Raw genomic sequence first — 19,688 nt, forward strand, 5'->3', positions numbered from 1 at the left:
TTTGGGGAGGGACAGGATCAAAAGAGAGAATAGAAGCAATGGGGGCCAGGATAGGGTGGAGGGAAATATAGTTAGTCTTACACAACACGACTATTATGGAAGTCATTTGCAAAACTACACAGATATGGCCTATATTGAATGGCTTGCCTTCCAAAAGGAATGGGTGGGGAGGGAGGGATGAAGAGTTGGAACTCAAAGTTTTAGGATCAACTGTCGAGTACTGTTCTTGCTACTAGGAAATAAGAAATACAGGTAAAGCGGTATAGAAAGTTATCTGGCCCTACAGGACAAAAGAGAAGATGGGGACAAGGGAAGGGAGGGATGATAGAAGAGAGGGCAGATTGGTGATAGGGGCAATTAGAATGCTTGGTGTTTTGGGGTGGGGAAGGGAACAAAAGGGGAGAAAATTTAGAGCCCAAAATTTTGTGAAAATGAATGTTAAAAGTTAAATAAATAAATTTTAAAAAAAGAAAAAATGAAATCCAACAATCTTACTTATTATTATCTCCTCACTGCTCTCTGAGACCTCTTGGAGAGCTGGAATGAGAAACTGACCAATGGAACCACATATGCTGCAAATATTGCACACCATTCATTAGTCTCCAATGCATTTCTCTCCTCAGGTCTGCTTTGTCTTTTTGTCTTGCACTTTTTTTAAATTTAATTTATCTTATTTTGGACTTAAGTTTTAAAAAGCATTTACATAACATGGTAAAATGGAAGAAAAGATGATTTCATATAATGCTGCAAATCTATTATGTACAATTGATATTCCTTTGAAATATATCATAAAATCAACATTTGGCTTTCTTTTTTCCTATATTTCTTCCTCCTCCCCAAGAGATGGCTACCATTAGACACAAATACATGTACACACACATATACATATGTTTATAAAAACTATTTTATGCATATTTCAATTTGTCAGTTCTTTCTCTGGATGTAGATCACATCTTCCTTCACATGTTCTTTGTAGTTAATTTAGATATTTATAGTAGTCAAAATTACCTTGCTCTTCACAAAGATCTGTGTGCCCCATGTGTCCTAAGAGCGTAATCTCCCTTGACAGGATCCATTGGTCTGTGTGTCCTTGTCTGGGGCAATGAAAGATAAATATGACATCATCACAGGAGATCAATAGATCAATTCCATACATTTCCCATATAATACGGAGGTGAAAGAGCTAGAATTCAAAAGAGCAACTATGATCCTTTGTGACCTCCCAGAGGCCAAAAATTCTAACTGTTCCTTTTAATTACCAGTTATCATTACCAACTGCCACCAGCTCCCATGTTAGCAAGTCTCTTGTGCCTCTCCTATTTGAGGCAACCCAGTCACTCCTTTTCCCAATCACTGAGCCTTGTAATCTCTGTTAATACAACTGGTTAACATTTTCTGTTATCCAATGATGTTTGATCCAGTATCAAAATTTTCTCAGGAGAAAAGTGTGTAGTGGTCACTAGTTAAGGAGTTAAGAAAATCAAATCATCTGACCATTGGACAAGAGGGAATTAGTCAAGAAAATTCTTCCATAGAGTTAGGTAAAAATAGAGGTACAGACATCTGCCTCCAAGTAGACAGGAAACCAAAGAAAATATTTAGTAAGTAGGGATAGATCCTATACCCAATTAGACTGAGAGCTATGAGGGATATTCTGAAAACAAACAAAGCTTCAAAAATGTATTCCTTCTTTACTAAGAGACTATTAACTACCCAAGGTATGTAAAGAATGCCAAAGGACTTTTTATAAATCAACAGAAGACTAGAGAAAGTATTCTAGTAAGGCAAGGTATTTTCTGCTAACAGACAAGGAGCCAGAAAGGCTAGCCAGGGGTGGATGGTGGGTAGAGAGATTGACCTCAGTGAAGGAATTACATATTATAATTATAGGTTTCTACAGCATTGATACTTTTGCTCACCAGTATGATTCTAATACTTGTATACAAATATCTTTAGCTTTTATGTCATTCAGTGACAGACTCTAATAGTATGTTATGAAAATGTTCATATTCTAGATGTTTGACCTTACTTTGTTTTTTACAGCCAAATGGAATCAGTCTCTAATTATTTCTCTCCTAAATATGCAACTAACCTTGAAATTAGTGTGTGTGTGTTTTTGTGTGTACTGACAATTTTCCCTCTGAATAGGTTAGAGGCCTTCAACGAGGTCTTAGATGGGAAGATGGTAAACAGACCAGAGAATGATAGTCTTTAGTAGTTAACCTCAGGCTGACAACATACCTAAGTCCTGGTAAAGTTCTGATCAATTCAAGAAGTAATTTTTATATTTTTCAATAACTGAGTTGCAAAATTTCACAATTTTGTTCTTGAGTATCCAAAATGATGATAATGGCTGGAGATGTGGGTCAAGTTTGACCTTCTCCAAAAGTCCACTGATAGGAATTAATTAACTGAAGAATTATCAACTGGTGATCTCAGACTAATCATTGGCTTCTGTCATAATTCCTCACATACAAATGACCAACGGGAGAAACATAAAAGTGAGGGTGATAGTCACACAGAGTATTTAAGTCCATTAGTTTAGAGTTAAACTAATACTAGCCTCTCTCAAAAGCATTACTGATGTTTTTGAGTAGCCAAACTATTGTTTTCAGGATATGAAATCTTTGACCTATAAAACTACCTACAATACTCTTCTCCAGGAATTCTAACAAGGTAAAACTTCAGGATAATCCCAGAATATTGGCACTTTTGAAAACACATTAACTACAATTTTGTTGAAAAGTGTTTTGCACACAAACCAATAGCAAAAAAAAGTCTCCTAAGTGTTTAGAAAATAATGTTTTAGAAATATTGTGGAACTTAATTTAGGGGGGGAGGTTTGGCAACACATTTGATTAGCAGTATTATTGTCCTTCAAAAGGCATATGGCCATAGAAAAGTGCAAAATACTGCATGGTTCAATTCAGTCAACTAACAATGGGGTTTATGTAATATCCCATCATGTAATCTACACCAAAGAACATGCGATGATAGAAATCCTTTGGGTCAGAGTGTAACTTAGCCATATAGACTAAAAAGAGAATTCAACAGTTTTCATAGACAAATATAATGCTAGGTCCCCAATAGATGACTGTAAACTTCGTTTTTATGCCTCCTGATGGCCATTCTCAGCAGAATGACTATTTTGAGTTACTTTTACTGTAGTTGAAATGGGTTTTAATGCACCATCCATATTCTCTAACCTCTTTTCCCTTATGACTTTCATTTTGAAGATGACTGTTTGGGACCTAAGCCATAAAGGACTTTTTTACGAGCATAGAACAAATAAGATCAAAGTTACCCTCTAGAGACAGATTCAGCAAAAGAAACAATGGAGAGCAGTGAAGTGAGACTGACTGAGAAGGATCCCATGCTTCCAGCAAGCAAGGATCCATTTATTTTCAATTATGAGCTAGAAAGTGAAGAAGGTTTTAACTTTTAATGGTCTGCACATAAGATACTCCTGAATTTAAAGAGCATAGATTTGTGTGAAACACTTACTAGCTTTCTCCTTGCATTAGTACACAGCAGGTGGTCATCTCTTCTATGCCATATCACTCAGTCAGACCGTCAGAACTGAGCAGGATCACAGCAAGAAAATTTCCTTCTGTGGTCTGCCCAAAATTTCTTGCTTAACCTGGTGTTGGCAAGTTCCTAAGGCATTTGGGGATGGAATAGAAGGAGGGATGATTAATCTGTTAGTATTTGGGAGAAAATCTTCTGCTGCTGATTGTTCCTTCTCCTCTGGGCATGCTCAGCTAGAAAACATAGAGGAAAAATCAGGGCTATCTCTTTAATAGACCAGAAGGGAAAGAGACAGATTGTCATGAGAATTTCTCAATAATACATTAGACTACCCTTTTTTGAATGCAGTCTCAATCCCTGATATCAGAACAAAGAACATATGAACTGAGGACCTGATTTAGACTGGGAAATTAAAATCACCTGACTATGAATTTCATTATAGGAATAGGAAAGTGGGAGTGAGAAACAAAAGAATGAGCTAGTGTCCTCTATATTGACATCTCAATTGATGTTGGGCTACCCTGTTAATTTCATCATTCATTCTGATAGATGGTCCATCACAACTTGAATCTTTTTTTTTAAATCACTAAACAAAATAGACTAGAGTTTTCTATGAAATATACGGTGTTTTAGTGTTTTCTTCATACTTGTCTTTTCTGAAGACTTCTTCACATAGATTAAGGCAGAAAGCAGTAAGCAATTAAGACTAAATTTCTGAGTTTCTTTCAAGTCTCTGACCTTCATATAACTCAATGCCTATCATCTCAAAAACACTTAACTGTTCAAATATACAATTTAGGCAGATGAAAAGGAAAAAATTCAAAATAAATCCATGAGGGAAAAATTTAATTTATCAGATTCACCAGAGATTTCTTATTAATTCAGATGTAGTTCTCTATCAATGTTGGCATGAAGGTGGGTTATTAATGTGGTCTAGTCAGCCTACCACCATGTTTGGCCAATTTATCTTATACAATATCTCTTCTGTCTTCCTTGCTATTCCCACTGGCATTCTTCCAAGCTCAAATTACTACTTCAAAAGCTACCTAAATGCAGTCCTTGCCTCTACTCTTTCCCCCATTCCTATCCTACCATACTCATTTCCCAAAAATAACCATTTTTTAAAGTTTCCATTGGTTCCCTGCAGCTCAAAGGACAAAGCTCAGCCCTCTCAATTTGGCATTCAAAGACCACCTGAAATGTGGTTGTCATTTTCCTTTCCAGTTTCATTCTCTATTTTTTCTTTACTTGAATGTTTTGCTCTAGTTCAAAGAATCTGTTCACTACTCCAAGAGCATCCCACCCCTATACCTTCATCCATGCTGTTAAATATATATATACATATACATGTATATGTATATGTGTCTTATGCAAATATATATCTATATATATACACATATACCCACACCTGTATGTGTGTATATGTATATACATATATGCATATGCATATACACATATATGATATGTACACATATAGCATATGAATATATAATATAGTGTATATATATGCACACACATATAGATAGATAGATAGATAGATAGATAGATTTATGTATGTGTGTGTATATTTACATTGAGATTTTAAACAGTGAAGTATCAGGCTATGATCTTGTGTCCCCCTCAGAGTATCTTGTATATCATAGGTGCTCAATAGATATTTATTTATGATAACCTAATATCTTCAGACATAGACACAAATGTTATTCTTTGTCCTTTACAATTCTTAGGGACACATAAATGAATGAATCTGTCTATATATGTTAATTGGAAACAATATGTCTCAAGGCATGTGCATTATAAGTACGACATTGGCTTCAAGAAAGTAGACAACATGTGTGTCTGGGGAAATGAAGAGATATTATGAGTCAGGCTTCTTGGTCTAGCCTCTCTTTCTACTATGGTCTCTAGTCATAACCAGTTTGTACATTTAGAACCTAAGCTAACAGTTAATAATGTTGATATTTGATATTTCTGATTTCAAAATCAGTCTGGAAATTCTACTGCTCTTCAGAAGTCAGAAATCATTTGGGTTATGATGACAGTCTAAGAAAGCACAGGGCAGAAGGCTGAGGATTTCCAAGGCACTGGTCCAAGAGAATCTGTTATGCCCTTTGGGTAAAGTTCTACTTCTGGGAAAACTACAAAGGATGCATCATAACTTGAGGCCATGTTTCTCCCCACTCAATCAGTTGGATGTCTTGGAGATCTGGTCAACAAAAATCACCTAAAGGAGGAGTCCTTAACATTATGTGTCATGGAACTCTTTGGCAATCTGATAAAGCATATGGACCTCTTCTCAGAACAATGTTTTTAAATCCATACAATAAAATGCAGATAACTGCAACAGAAATCAATTGTACTGAACCAAAGTTCTCAAAATATTAAAAAGAAAAGTTCACAGACCTCACATTAAGAGCCGCTGATCTAAAGGATGCAGAATATACCAAAATGGGTCAATATTTTGGGGCAGCACTGCAGTTTTTCATAGTGATTTTAAGATACAAAATAATATTACCCAACAAACTCGATAACTTTAGTTCTAAGAAACATTCAAATATTTCTAAAAATAATTCCATCATCAAAGACTTGTTACCATTAGGAACATCCAAAAGACAGTACTATAGACTCTCAAGGCAATTCCAAAATTGTACATTTTTAAAGCCTCTGAGCAATGGTCTGCATTATTGGAATACATTTACCACTTCCCAAGCATCTACTATGAAGGGACTAATACTCCTTTGGATGCTCAGATTTTACATTCATTATTAAACTTGTCTTATTAATTGAAGTCACATGCTGAATTTTGTTGTTTTTGCTGTTCATCATTTTGGTCATATCTGATTCTGTCTCATTCCATTTGGAGATTTCTTGGCAAAGATACTAGAGTGTTTTGCCATTTCCTTCTCCCACCCATTTTACAGATGAGGAAACTCATGGTTACACAGCTAGTAACTAAGGTCAGATTTGAACTCAGAAAGAAGGAGTCATTCTGACACCACACCTGACACTATCCACTGTGTCACGTCACTGAATTTTGAAGACTCATCAAAGTCCCTTGCTAATCCATGTCCTATTCAGCATTGCCTATCCTTTGGCTATGCACAGCTACTTCCTACAGTTTACCCAATTATGTAAAACTATTGCAATTTGAAGTTTAAAGACTTCTCCTATTAAGGTGTTTGTGTACCTTAGTATCAAGGCTCAGACTCAGTTCACTATAGGAAGTCCTTGGAAAACTCATGAATTCTTTGATGACTTCAAGCTTGCCTTCCTGTACCAAGGGTCATAATAACAGCTCATACTTATACTGTGCATGGATACGTGCTATTCTCAGTGTGAAGTAGGCAAATACTCATATCCCATAAGATACTCAGGGATATTATGTTCTCTTTTTCCTATTAAGATTTGTTCTCAGGAAAAGATTTGATAGCCTTCATTCATGGTTTCCCATGAAGTCCCCTTGTATCCTTTCTGAAGTGATTTGCCATTAAATCTGCAGTACGCAACGAAAGAATTTGTCCCCCATTGCAAGTGTTCAAGGTACCAGCCACCAAATGATGGATATGATGTTTAAGAGATGTATGAAGGTTTTCCAACTAATAAATGACCAAAGGATGTGAATAGGTATTTTCAGAAGAAGAAATCAAAGCTATTTATAGTCATGAAATACTATTCTAAAATACTACCGATTAGAGAAATGTGAATTGAAACAACTCTGAGGTACCACCTAAAACCTATAAGGTTAGCTAATGTGACAAAAAGGGAAAATGATAAATGTTCAAGAGAATGTAAAACAAAAACTGGGACACTAATGCACTGTTGGTAGGATTGTAAACTGATCCAACAGTTCTGGAGAGCAATTTGGAAAAATAATCAAAGGGCAATCAAACTGTGTCTACCCTTTGAACCAGCAATATCACTACTAGGTCTGTATCCCAGAGAGATCATCGAAAAGGGAAAATAACCTGTATGTATTTTATAGCAGCTTTTTTGTTGTAGCAAAAAATTGGAAATTGAAGGAATGCCTATCAATTGGTGAACAGGTGAACAAGTTGTGGTATTTGTGCTGTAAGAAATGATGAGCATGTAGATTTCAGAAAAACTTGGACTTACATGAACTCAGGCAAAGTGAAGTGAGCAGATCCAGGAGAACAATGTACACAGTAAGAGCAAGTGTCAAATGATCAAATCTGACTAATTTAGCTCTTCTCATCAATACAATTATCCCAAGACAATTCCAAAAGACTATGATGAAAAATGCTGTCCACAGCCTGAGAAAGAACCGATGGAATCTGAATGAAGATAAAAGCATGCTAGTTTTACTTTCTTCATTTTTTCCCTTTTGTTCTGCTTCCTCGTACAATATGACAAAAATGGAAATATGCTTTATACAATTGCATATATATAACCTATAACAAATTGTTTAATATCTTAAAAAGGAAGGTAGTGAGGGAGGGAGAAAATTTGAAATTCAACATTTTAAATAAATGTTAAAAAATTGTCTTTACATGTAATTGAAAAAATAAAATGCTATTTAAAAGAAAAAAAGGAGATGTGAGGAGGAGATTTCCTTGAGTACCTGAAATTATGTTAATGAAGCTTGCTATCTATTCTGACCAACTAATACGGTCAGATTGAGTGGGGGCCACACGAATACAATTTTCCCTTCCTACAGATGGATAAACCATTTATAACAAGGCAAATGCAAGTTAAAACAATTGAGTTTTCTGAGTGAGAGATGTTTCAACTTAGATGCATCAAGGACAAAAGGATAAAATTATTATATGCGTGTGCTGTATGTTGGTGCAGAGAGCATGGGGGAATACAGGAAAATAAATCAATGTAAAGGATTAAGGGATGCTACTGGAAACCCAAATTAGCTCCAAAGGAGTCTGCAATTCTTAGTACAATAGTTAGTAGTTTAGGAAGTAGAACTTTCTAAAATGTCCTTCAGTAACTTCCTCTTTTGAAGTCCATGTAATTTCTTTATACTATCCTTTCCCCATCCTTGTTTCATCTCCAGGAACTTCTCCAAACTTTCTTAATATCTTTATCATTTAGCTCATGATCTTGCCTCCAACCCATATCTTCTTAACATCCCTGGAACTTCAATGTTCCTGTTGACTGTCCCTTAACATTGTATAGGGAAAAGGGCATTGGATTTGAATTTCTGGGCCCTGTGTTCAAGTCCTGGCTCTGCCACTTACTGTCTATGTATCTATTTGCATGACAGAAGTATTAGATTAGCAGAGGTCAGATGAGTGGGATCACCATTTTCCCTGTTTCCTGGTGATCGGGTGCTACTAAATTTAATGACTGAGTGATCTCTTTTAGCAGTGAGTCATTAGCCAAAGTCTGATGCCTCCTCTGATATGAACTTCTGGCTTCTCTTCTTTTTCTCCTCTAGTCCCAATCAACTTGGGAGGTCCTCAGTGTCTCAACAACTTTAGTCGGCAAAATGTCAACAAGTCCCCTCATTCTAGATAAATCAGCCAAACACCACACTGAAGGAATTTTGGTGAAATGCATAAAGAAGTAAAGAGGCTAGGATTTTTTTTTGACAATCCTATACTATACTGGTGATTAACTATGCCGTTACTGCTCACAAAAGAACAACAATAGACTGGAGGAGGTAAGGATATGGAACATTCTGACAGCAAAATAATGAGTTGACAGTGTAAATATGTGGTCCCATTCATCAGAGCTCCATAATAGCCAGTTTGAAAAAGCCTGATTAACACAACCCAACACAACACTAGGATGAAATCCATGGCTAATTTTATATAATCAAGGAAGTATATTTTAAAATATCCAACAAAAATCACCAATATACTCTGCAGTGGTGAGCAGAGTGGTGACAGAGATGAGAATGCAGGTACCCATGTCATAGTGACAGTTATACACAAAGGCAAAGCCAAAAAAGAGTATGGAGTATTTGAATGAAACATAAAAATGAAGGGGAGAAGAAAAGAAGGCAAAGTAAGAAGCAAAGGAATATACAAATAGTCTAAAAGATATGATAAAGGATCATGCCAGATACAAGGTAATTACCATGTAGACTACTACAAAGAGGAGGACCAAAAAAAACCTTAATTGAGTGAGTGAAAAACTTTTTCTGAGAAAAGAAGAGATTCTGACAAGGGCAATGCCAAACGATCTTAACACTCAATACAGACAGAATGAGCAGGAAAAGAATCTAATTATAGAGAAGAGAGAGTACACTCTAAAAGGTTAGGGGATAGAACTGGTTATGACAGCTCTTCAGTGTTCTTACATTTTCACTGGCTTCAGTAATGCAGCAGTAGAATTAGGTTCAAAGATTCTGAATGATGGAGTGAAGGGCCTTGTTGAAGCTAATGGGGGAAAGGGAAAATAGTTTCTAACAGGAGTTAGTTCAACAGGAAGAAATGCATGTCAGGCAGAGAGAGTAGTGTTCTGGCAGGGAAAGATAGGGAAGAAATAGGTGTAGGAAAACAAAGACCTGATGGAATTCTTGCATAACAGCCCTCAAAAGTCAGCAAAACAAATCCTACAATATGGGAGGATTGTAGGGGAGGAAGACTGAACAAGAAAAACAACAAAGAAAATAGGGCACTAACAACATCAGAGAAGAAAATGATTTGTGACAAATCAGGATGAAGCAACAATAAGTCAAGCATTTTCAAGTTGATGTTTATAATGTACAAAATAATAGAGCAACTGATCAGAAAAGAACACCTTTTTTCTTTTAATAGGTCTGCAAAGTGGATCTCTTAAGTTGTATTTGTCTTATTTGACTGTGATTGTCAAGAAGGAAAGTACAGTTTCTGTGTCAGAAAATTTTCTGGTTTGGTAAAGAAAGGATGCTAACATCTCAGTCAAGGGTCTCATGGAATCTGTTACCTTATTTGTGAAACCGATTCAAATTGCCAGCTCTGGAACACAAAATCAATGATTGGGTTGGCTTAATGGGACTTGATTCAATATTTTATTGGAGTAGCTCTGACTTCCAAACCCAGACTGATTTGCTTTTAAAACATCCAACTCTGATGGAAAAAAAAATATGCTTACCCATTGGGGAAAACAAAATTTAAAGTAATGCTATGTCAATTTGGCATAATGTCTTGGGAAAAATTTGTACTTATCAAGTGGATCCAGGACCAGAAAACTGGACTCATTCATTTACAGCTAGTCCGTTGGGAAATTCTTAAAGGAGGATTTCTAGAAGACCCAATGATTTCCATTGAAGCACAAAATTCTCATGAGATTTCAATAATCAATTTTTTCACCATAGAAGATGATCCATTCAGGTCATTGTAATAATATAATGTTATCTTACATTTGCTATAATATTTTGTTGCATTATTTAGCATTTTTATAACCACCATATGAGACAGGAAGGGTAATTACTGTTACTTTCATTCACGTTTTTCTTTTTAACTCAAGATGATTCTGAGACTCAGAAAGGTTATGTGATTTACCTGAAGAGGCAATGATGAATAGGACTAATACTCTGGTTTCAGGACTCACAATGCAGTTATTTTCATTACACTACACTAAGCACACAAAAACGAATAAATAAAACATTAATTAAGTCCCTGCTTTGTGCCAGGTACTGGGAGTGTGAAGATATAAATCAAGTAGCACTTGCCCTCTAGAAGCACACAGTCTACTGGAAGAAGTTCTTTCTATTCTATGATTCTAACCTGAAACATAGAAAATGGTCTCTTCAATTTAACAAGTCAACAAACTCCTACTAAGTACCTAAATATGCACAAAGGCTCCAGAGACACAAGGAACTTCATTAGAATATAGCAGGTTTATGAATGAAATGGCTCTCTGTCACTCTGTCTCTGTCTCTCTCTTCCTGTCTCTGTCTATCTGTCTGTCTCTCTCTCCCTCCCTCTTTCTTGGCCTTGATTTCTTTATTTATAAAATAATAATAATAGACATAGGACTTTCAGATTATTATGAGACTCAAATGAAATGATGGATCATACAGCACTTTGCAAAACCTAAGGCAGTCTATTCATAGCAATTATCCTTTTAACTGTACTTTAGACCTCTCCTTTGCACTATATTATGATAATTTGTGTATGTTACCTTTCAAATTAGATTGATTGTAAGCCCCTTGAGCATAGGGAAAGTATTTTTTAATCTCTTTATCCCCAGTGCTTAGCATAGTGCCTTGCACTTAGGAGGTTTGTTATTTTGATTGCTTGATTGATATCTTTATCAGGCTCCTAGACTTCTCTTTTTGCCATATTTCTTAGTATAGTTTTATCCCAAATGGTAGCTAAAATTCAGTACAAAGATTTCTACAGTGGCTTATCTTGAATCATAGAACCCTATACCAATAAGTCTGGAGGTCACAGAGTTCAACACCTTCTTTGTAAAGATTAAACAGCAGAGGCCCAGAAAAGGTAAGAGATATTCTTAAGTGTGGAAAGCTAGTCATTTAACTCAGTTGAACAAGTATTCACTCCGTGCTTATTCTTTCCTAATTCTGCATTGGTTTTTCACCCATTTCTATTTAAACTTCAAAGACTTTGGGGATAAAAGTCATATTGTCTTATGATGGATGAAAAGACACTCCAGAAGTTAGAAGAATTTCAAATAGGTACTTGTTGAATCTCCATCTTGAAGAGAAAAAGAAAAGGCCAGGGACTTATCTTATTTATATATTTTATTCACTTACTTTTCCCTTATGTTACAATATCTTAAATGTCTAAGTAGGATGAGGCTTGTATCTAGAAGGATGACCACCAAATGATGGAGGCTTTTTACCACAGCCATTCATTTTGGTGTATGGAGGAAGAGTTTCTGAGTCTGAGTCAAGTTTGCACGTGGTAGGTACTTTTGTGGTAGGTAAACATTTGCTGAATGGATGTTATTAAATGAACCAAATCAAGAACTGTCTCATGAAAATCAACAGGACAACTCTAATGTCTTAGGGGAATTCTGGGTGAACAATCTATGATAGTCATGTGACAAATTATAAGCTAGATGGATAGTACTGATGTCCATTAATAGCTACAAAATTACCATACTGATGAAAACAATAATCATATTCTTCTTTTAAAGGAATATAGTATAGTGACTATTCAAAAGAAACTTTTATTAAGTATATACTGTAAGGCCATAGAGATACATTTTTGTTCTCCTTCTAATGGTACACTTATTTACTTAATGTCTGTTGTCTTTATCAAGGGTCTGTGAACACATCACAATGTTGCTTTCTTTAATCTTTCACAAAAAAGCTAAATTGGTAATCCATAACATTGTGTTTGGAGTTTTGGGTATTCTAGGAATTACACATCAAAAAGAAATTTGGAATCATTAAAAAGCATTTCAAAATTTCCCAAAGGCAATCCAGCCCAATTCCCTCCTTCTGGTGAGTTCTTAGCCTAATACACTGCTCATGCTCAATATCTGTCATGTATTAATTTATAAATATATGTGCATATAAGCATTTACACATACATGTACACGTGTACATATATACACATGTATGCATATAAGCATTTACATATACAATCACAGGTATGCATTTGTATATCTTTATATAAATATACACTTGTATGTCTTTATATAAATATACATAAATATATATAAACATATATGTACATACCAAAATATGTACATACATATGTGTTCTATTTGTATATACATATGTATACATTGCATTTATGTAAACACATATCCAAATTATGCATACATATGTACATACCTATAATCATGTGTGTACACACTTATATACACTGAGGGCTTTGCTCTATTTGTGGAGTATCTGATTATATGTTTTGAAAATAGGCAATCTTCATTTCTTACTTCTTTTTCAAATTCTTGAGTAATTCTTAATCTCATTTAGAAAGTTCTGCAATATTTTGGGGTTTGATTCTACGAGCAAAATCAACAAACACTGAATATTAAACAGTCAGTATTATGTCATCCACAAATAGGAATATCTTAAAAAAGTTACCATTTATAAGGAATACCTCATATTTTCATGCTATACTGGGCATCTTCTATGATAATGACAAATACTTTTGTAACTATATGTCTCAATATTTTATACTTTGCTTAATATTAATAATCAAGGAATTACTGAATATAAGTACTTGTGTACTTATACTCAAAGGAGCTTGTTATTATGACATGCACAAGAGAGATAGTCTGTTTGAGGACAACCTTTAAAGAAATATTTTACTCTATTCTGTCAAACCCTTTTTCAAGCAAATCATGGTAGTATCTTGTATCCTCCATTTTTTTCAGTGCATTGTATAACTGTCCAGATATTATCTGCTGTAGAACATTATATTCTCAAGGATTTGCAATCCAACTACATTTCAGACTCTAGACAACAGATTTTCTTCATCCAGCTTTTCCTCCACTATTCTGAATTCTTGACTAATTATTAATTTCACTTAAAAAGCTCTACCTTTCTATTTCTCAGTCTCTTTTCAAGAGTACCCCCAATATATAAAGAGATTATTCTCATAAAGAATATATGAAGATAGGAAAGTAAGCATATGAGTCAGTAATTGTTTATATGTTATTAGTCCATTTATGTTCATAATATCAATGAGTTTTTCCAAATATATAGAATTATCCTTTTCTTCAGATATACTAAATACTTATTCCTCAGTGGTCCCAAGTTGTATCATTTCCAATAGGGATGACCTTTATGAACAGCTGGTTTAGTGATGATAATCATCTTTTTTTCTTCACTGTCATTTGAAAGAATGAATACATTTTTTCTTTCTCACAGAATATGAAGTACTGATGTCAGAGTTGGAGATGTGGTGCTCTTGTCAGTAATGTAAATATATAATGTAAAAAATAGTTTTTCATAGAAATATCCACTGACATTTTCATTTTTGGTTGATTTTTCACCTTCAATTTCATTCTCAGTGCCATAGGATAGTCTCCCTTAGCTCTCTTGCTAAATTTTCTATGAGTTTGTTTTTCATTGATGGCTTCTAGCTATTTTGTCAGGTGACAATTCTCAAATGTTCCAATATAATTCTCTATGGGAATTTTATAAATAAGTTTATAGTATAAATTTATATTACCCTTGAGTGTTCTACCTTTATAGATGACCTGTGATATCAAGTGTGTGCTGCTGGGTCTATTTCTAGGCTCTTTTTTTCTCTTCATTGTGTCGATTAAACTTTCTTTGAAAATAAGAACATTCATTAGAATGGGTAAAGATAACATGGAGAAGAGTGCTAGAAGTGGAGACAGAAAGAGAGCTGGTAGCAATGGTTAAGAAATAGCTGGGAAGTAGCATGCATTCCTGAGACCTGCCAAGAAAAGCAAATGCACACATGTCAATATCATGGGACCTGGAAAGTCTGGTGGAAGGGTGGTGAGGACAGTATTAAAAGTAGAGATGACAGAGTGAAAAGATTACCAGTAAGTGAATGAAATAGTAGTGAGTTTTCCTGAGAATAAGGATGATGACATCAATTGTGTCTGCTATATGTCTCATTCATTCCTGCTTGAAGAAGTGTTTGATTAATATGAGTTCATGGGGATGGAGTACGAGGATAGTAGTGATGATTTAGGTGGGAACATATCCAGGCAAATAAAGGAATCAGATGGCATCCCCAACTCTGACTAAAAGAAGTAACAACACTTTAATTCTACAAGTTAACAAGGTTCTACAGATAATATGCACAAATATGAGTGTGTGTATGTGCACATTTACGTATGTGTTTTTGATTGGTGACATTTATGTGTAGTATAGTTGCTCTGCTAAAATGATGAGTTTCCCATTAGGAAACAGATGCACAGGTGGAGTTGTGAACTGATCTAACCATTCTGGAGAGAAATTTGGAACTATACCCAAAGGGCAATCAAACTGCGCATCTTTGATTTGGCAACACCACTACTAGATCTTGATCCCAAAGAGATCATTAAAAAAAATGGAAAAAGACTTATATGTTCAAAAATACTTATAGCAACTCTTTTGTGGTAGTAAAAAATTGGAAATTGAGGGGATGCCTATCAATTGGGGAATGTGTAGATAAGATGCACTGCTACTTGCAAAACCAGACTTCCAAAAAACCTGGACAGACTTTTATGACCTGATGCAAAGTGAAGTGAGCAGAACCAGCAAAATATTGTACACAGTTAACGGTAACATTGTTTGATGATAAACTATGAATGATCAATTCTTCTCAGCAATCAATGATCCAAGATAATTCCAAAAAATTCACTATGGATAATACCATCCATATCCAGAGAAAGAAATGATAGCCTGAATGCAAATTGAAGTCTGCTATTTTCACTTTATTTTTTCATGTATTTTTTTCTTTTGGTCTTTTTCTTCTTTCACAGCATTACTAAGGTGGAAATATGTTTTGCATGACTATATAATGCACCTATATAATCAACATCAAATTGCTCACCATTTGGGAGGGGGGCAGAGGAAAGGAGAAAACTTTGGAATTCAATTTTAAAAAGAACACTAACAATTGTAATTAGAAAAAAGAGCATGCTGTTTAAAAAAAAAAAACCTATGGATCACCCAATAAAAGGGTTCATTTTCTTGAAAATATGCACAATCTTCAAGCTGTTTTAGCTCCCCTGAAACTAACGCAGTAAAACTCTGTGCTGAGAAGTGCCCTGATATCTATCCCTGCCAATGGATCATGGTAAAGTCTTTGCCTCAACTTATCACCTTAGTTTTCTTATAGGTGAAGTATGACAGAAAATGAAAATGGGATGGACAACATTCATATTGCCATTTACAGTATGAAAAGGTATAAGGGAGAAAAAGAACATTACCTCAGATATTCAATAGCATACATAACACCTTCCCTTCGTAAAAAAAGTTAGTCAGTTTCGTAATTCATGTTTGGTAAATCCTTCTGTGCAAAGTAATCATGATGTTGAGACTCTTTATATTTTTTTAGAAGCTATACTGGTGCACAGTGAGATGGATAAGCTTTTACCAAGTTTGAAAGATCTTAAAATATGGATCTGGATGGGGGGGGGCAGGGGCAGAGCCAAGATAGCAGAGTAGAAGGACAATCTGTATGACTTCTCCATGCATAGCCCATAAAATACCTGAAAAAATAACTCTAAACAAATTCTAGAGCAGCAGAAGCCACAAAATGACAGAGCAAAAGAGATTTCCAGCCCAAAGCAGCCTGGAAGGCTGACAGGAAAGGTTGATTACACTAGGTTTGGAGCAAAGCACAGCCCATGGAATGCAGTCCACAGAACACAGCCCAGCTTTGGCTGTGCAGCATGGCAGGGACAGGAATGGGCCAGGCTTCAGAGTGCCTTGGCAGAAGCTACAGTTCCCAGATCCTTCAGCCTACAAATGCCAGAGACAGTTTCAAAGTCAGTGAGAAAGCTCTTTCACCTGCATGCGAAGGGAGAAGGGTCCTACCCCTAGCTCCAGCCTCAGGCAGCTGCAGCAGCAATATTCATTTCTGGAGCTCTTGGCCTAAAGACTCTGGGGGAATCAAGCTGTTGATCTGGGTCTCAGCCCTTAGTGGAGGAGCACTGGCTGATGGAGTTAGTGGAGACTCTGGAGAGGGAATTCTCCTAGGCAGAAAAGTTTGTAGTAGCTCCCAGACCAGAGCAGAGGCCAAGAGAGGAGTAAACTCCTCTTCCTTTATTGTGCCACCCTGGAGGAAGTGAGAACTTATAGGTCCCTAGAGTATACCCTCCACTTGACAAAGGACTCAAAAGTCTAGTAAATGGATGAGAAAATGCCTGAAAAAGGGAAAAATAAGACTATAGAAGGTTACTTTCTTGGTATCTTCTTCCATCCTTTCTGTTGTGGAAGAAAAATGCATACCATCAGAGGAAGACATAAAAGTCAAGGCTTCTGCATCCAAAACCTCCAAAATAAATATGCAACGGTCCCAGGCCATGGAAGAGCTCAAAAAGGATTTTGAAAATCAAGTAAGAGAGGTGAGGGGAAAAATTGTCAAGAGAAATGAAAACAATGCAAGAAAATCATGAAAATTGAGTCAACAGCTTGCTAAAGGAGGCCAAAAAATGCTGAAGAAAATAATATCTTCAAAAATAGACTAACTCAAATGGCAAAAGAGGCCTAAAAAGCCAATGAGGAGAAGAATACTTTAAAATTCAGAATTAGCCAAATAGAAAAGGAGGTTCAAAAGCTCACTGAAGAAAATAGTTTCTTAAAAAGTAGAATGGAGGAGATGGAAGCTAAGGACTTTGTGAGTAACCATAAAATTACAAAACAAAACCAGAAGAATGAAAAATAGAAGATAATGTGAAATGTCATTGGAAAAACAACTGATCTAGAAAATAGATCCAGGAGAGACAATTTAAAAATTATGGGACTACTTGAAAGTCATAATCAAAAAAAATCATAGACATAATCTTTCATGAAATTATCAAGGAAAACTGTCCTGATATTCTAGAACCAGAGGACAAAACAAATATTGAAAAAATCCACTAATTACCTCCTGAAAGATATCCACAAAGAAAACTACTAGGAATATTGTAGCCAAATTTCAGAGTTCCCAGGTCAGGGAGAAAATATTGCAAGCAGTCAGAAAGAAGCAATTCGAGCATTATGGAAATACAATCAGGATCTAGCAGCTTCTACATTAAGGGAGTGAACAGCTTGGAATATGATATTCCAGAGGTTAGAGGAGCTAGAATTAAAACCAAGAATGACCTACTCAGCAAAACAGTATAATACTTCAGGAGAAAAATGGTCATTCAATGAAATAGAGGATTTTTAAGCATTGTTGTTGAAATGACTAGAGCTTAATAGGAAATCTGACTTTCAAATACAAGAATGAAGAGAAGCATGAAAAGGTAAACAGGAAAGAGAAATCATGAAGGACTTACCAAAGTTGAACTGTTTACATTCCTTCATAGAAAGATAATATTTATAACTCTTGAGACTTTTCTCAGTATTAGGGGAATTAGAGTGTATATATAGACAAAGGGCACAGGGTGAGTTGAATATGAAAGGATGATATAGAAAAACCAAAATTAAAGGATGAGAGAGGAATATATTGGGAGAAGTAGAAAGGGCAAAATAGAATGTGGTAAGTTATCTCACATAAAAGAGACAAGAAAAAGCTTTTTCAATGGAGGAGAAGAGAGGGAGTTGAAAGGAAAAGGGTGAAACTTACTCTCATTGCTTTTGGCTTAAACAGGGAATATCATGCACACTTAATTGGGCATGAAAATCTATCTTACCAGGTGGGAGAGAATGAAAGAAGGGATGACAAATGGGAAGAAGATTAGAAGCAAAAACTTTTGAGGAGAGACAGGGTCAAAAAAGAAAATAGAATATGTTTGGGATAGGATAAGATGGAGGAAAATATTGTTAGTCTTTAACAACATGACTATTATGGAAGTGTTTTACATGACTACACGTGTATAATCTATATCAAATTGTTAGCCTTGTCAGTAGGGGTGAGTGGGAAAAGAGAAAGTGAGTGAAGTTGGAACTCAAAGTTTTTTAAATGCTTGTAAAAATTGCTTTTACATATAACTGGGAAATAAAACATACAGACAATGGAATATTGAAATCCATCTTGCTCTACAAGAAAATAGAAAGGAAGGGGATAAGAGAAGGGAGGGGGTATTACAGAAGGGAGGGCAGATTGGGGGAAGGGGTAATCAGAATGCATGCTGTCTTGGAGTGGGCAGAGGGGAGAGATGGGGGGAAAATTTGGAACTCAGAATCTTGGGTAAGTGAGTGTTGAAAACTAAAAATAAATATTTTTTAAAAAAAGAAATGATGGAAAGTACACTTTTTATAATGTTACCTAATCTTGAAAGATCTATAGCTCTGCGAGATTGTTTATCCTCACTACTATCAGTAATTTCAGTATTATTTAGACAGTATATCATTATGGGACAGCTTGGCATAGTAGAATATTGGATTTGAAGTCAGAAAGATCTAGGTTTCAATTCCACTTCTTGACACTAACTACCCGTGTAACCTCTGAACCATCACTTACCCTCTCTGAGGATCTGTACATTACAGTCAGGTTGTGATATGCATCAGCAGAAGGACTCTATATGCTGGGAGCTCTTAGACTAATGAAATCACAGGTCCCAGACATATCCATATGTTTGGGCTCACAAATAGTCAGTCAACAAACATGGGCACATACAAAGTGCCAGGCACATTGCTAAGCACTGAGGATACAAAAGAAGTCCAA

The sequence above is a fragment of the Notamacropus eugenii genome, chromosome 3 (genome assembly GCF_028372415.1).
Source record: "Notamacropus eugenii isolate mMacEug1 chromosome 3, mMacEug1.pri_v2, whole genome shotgun sequence".
Classification (NCBI taxonomy): domain Eukaryota; kingdom Metazoa; phylum Chordata; class Mammalia; order Diprotodontia; family Macropodidae; genus Notamacropus; species Notamacropus eugenii.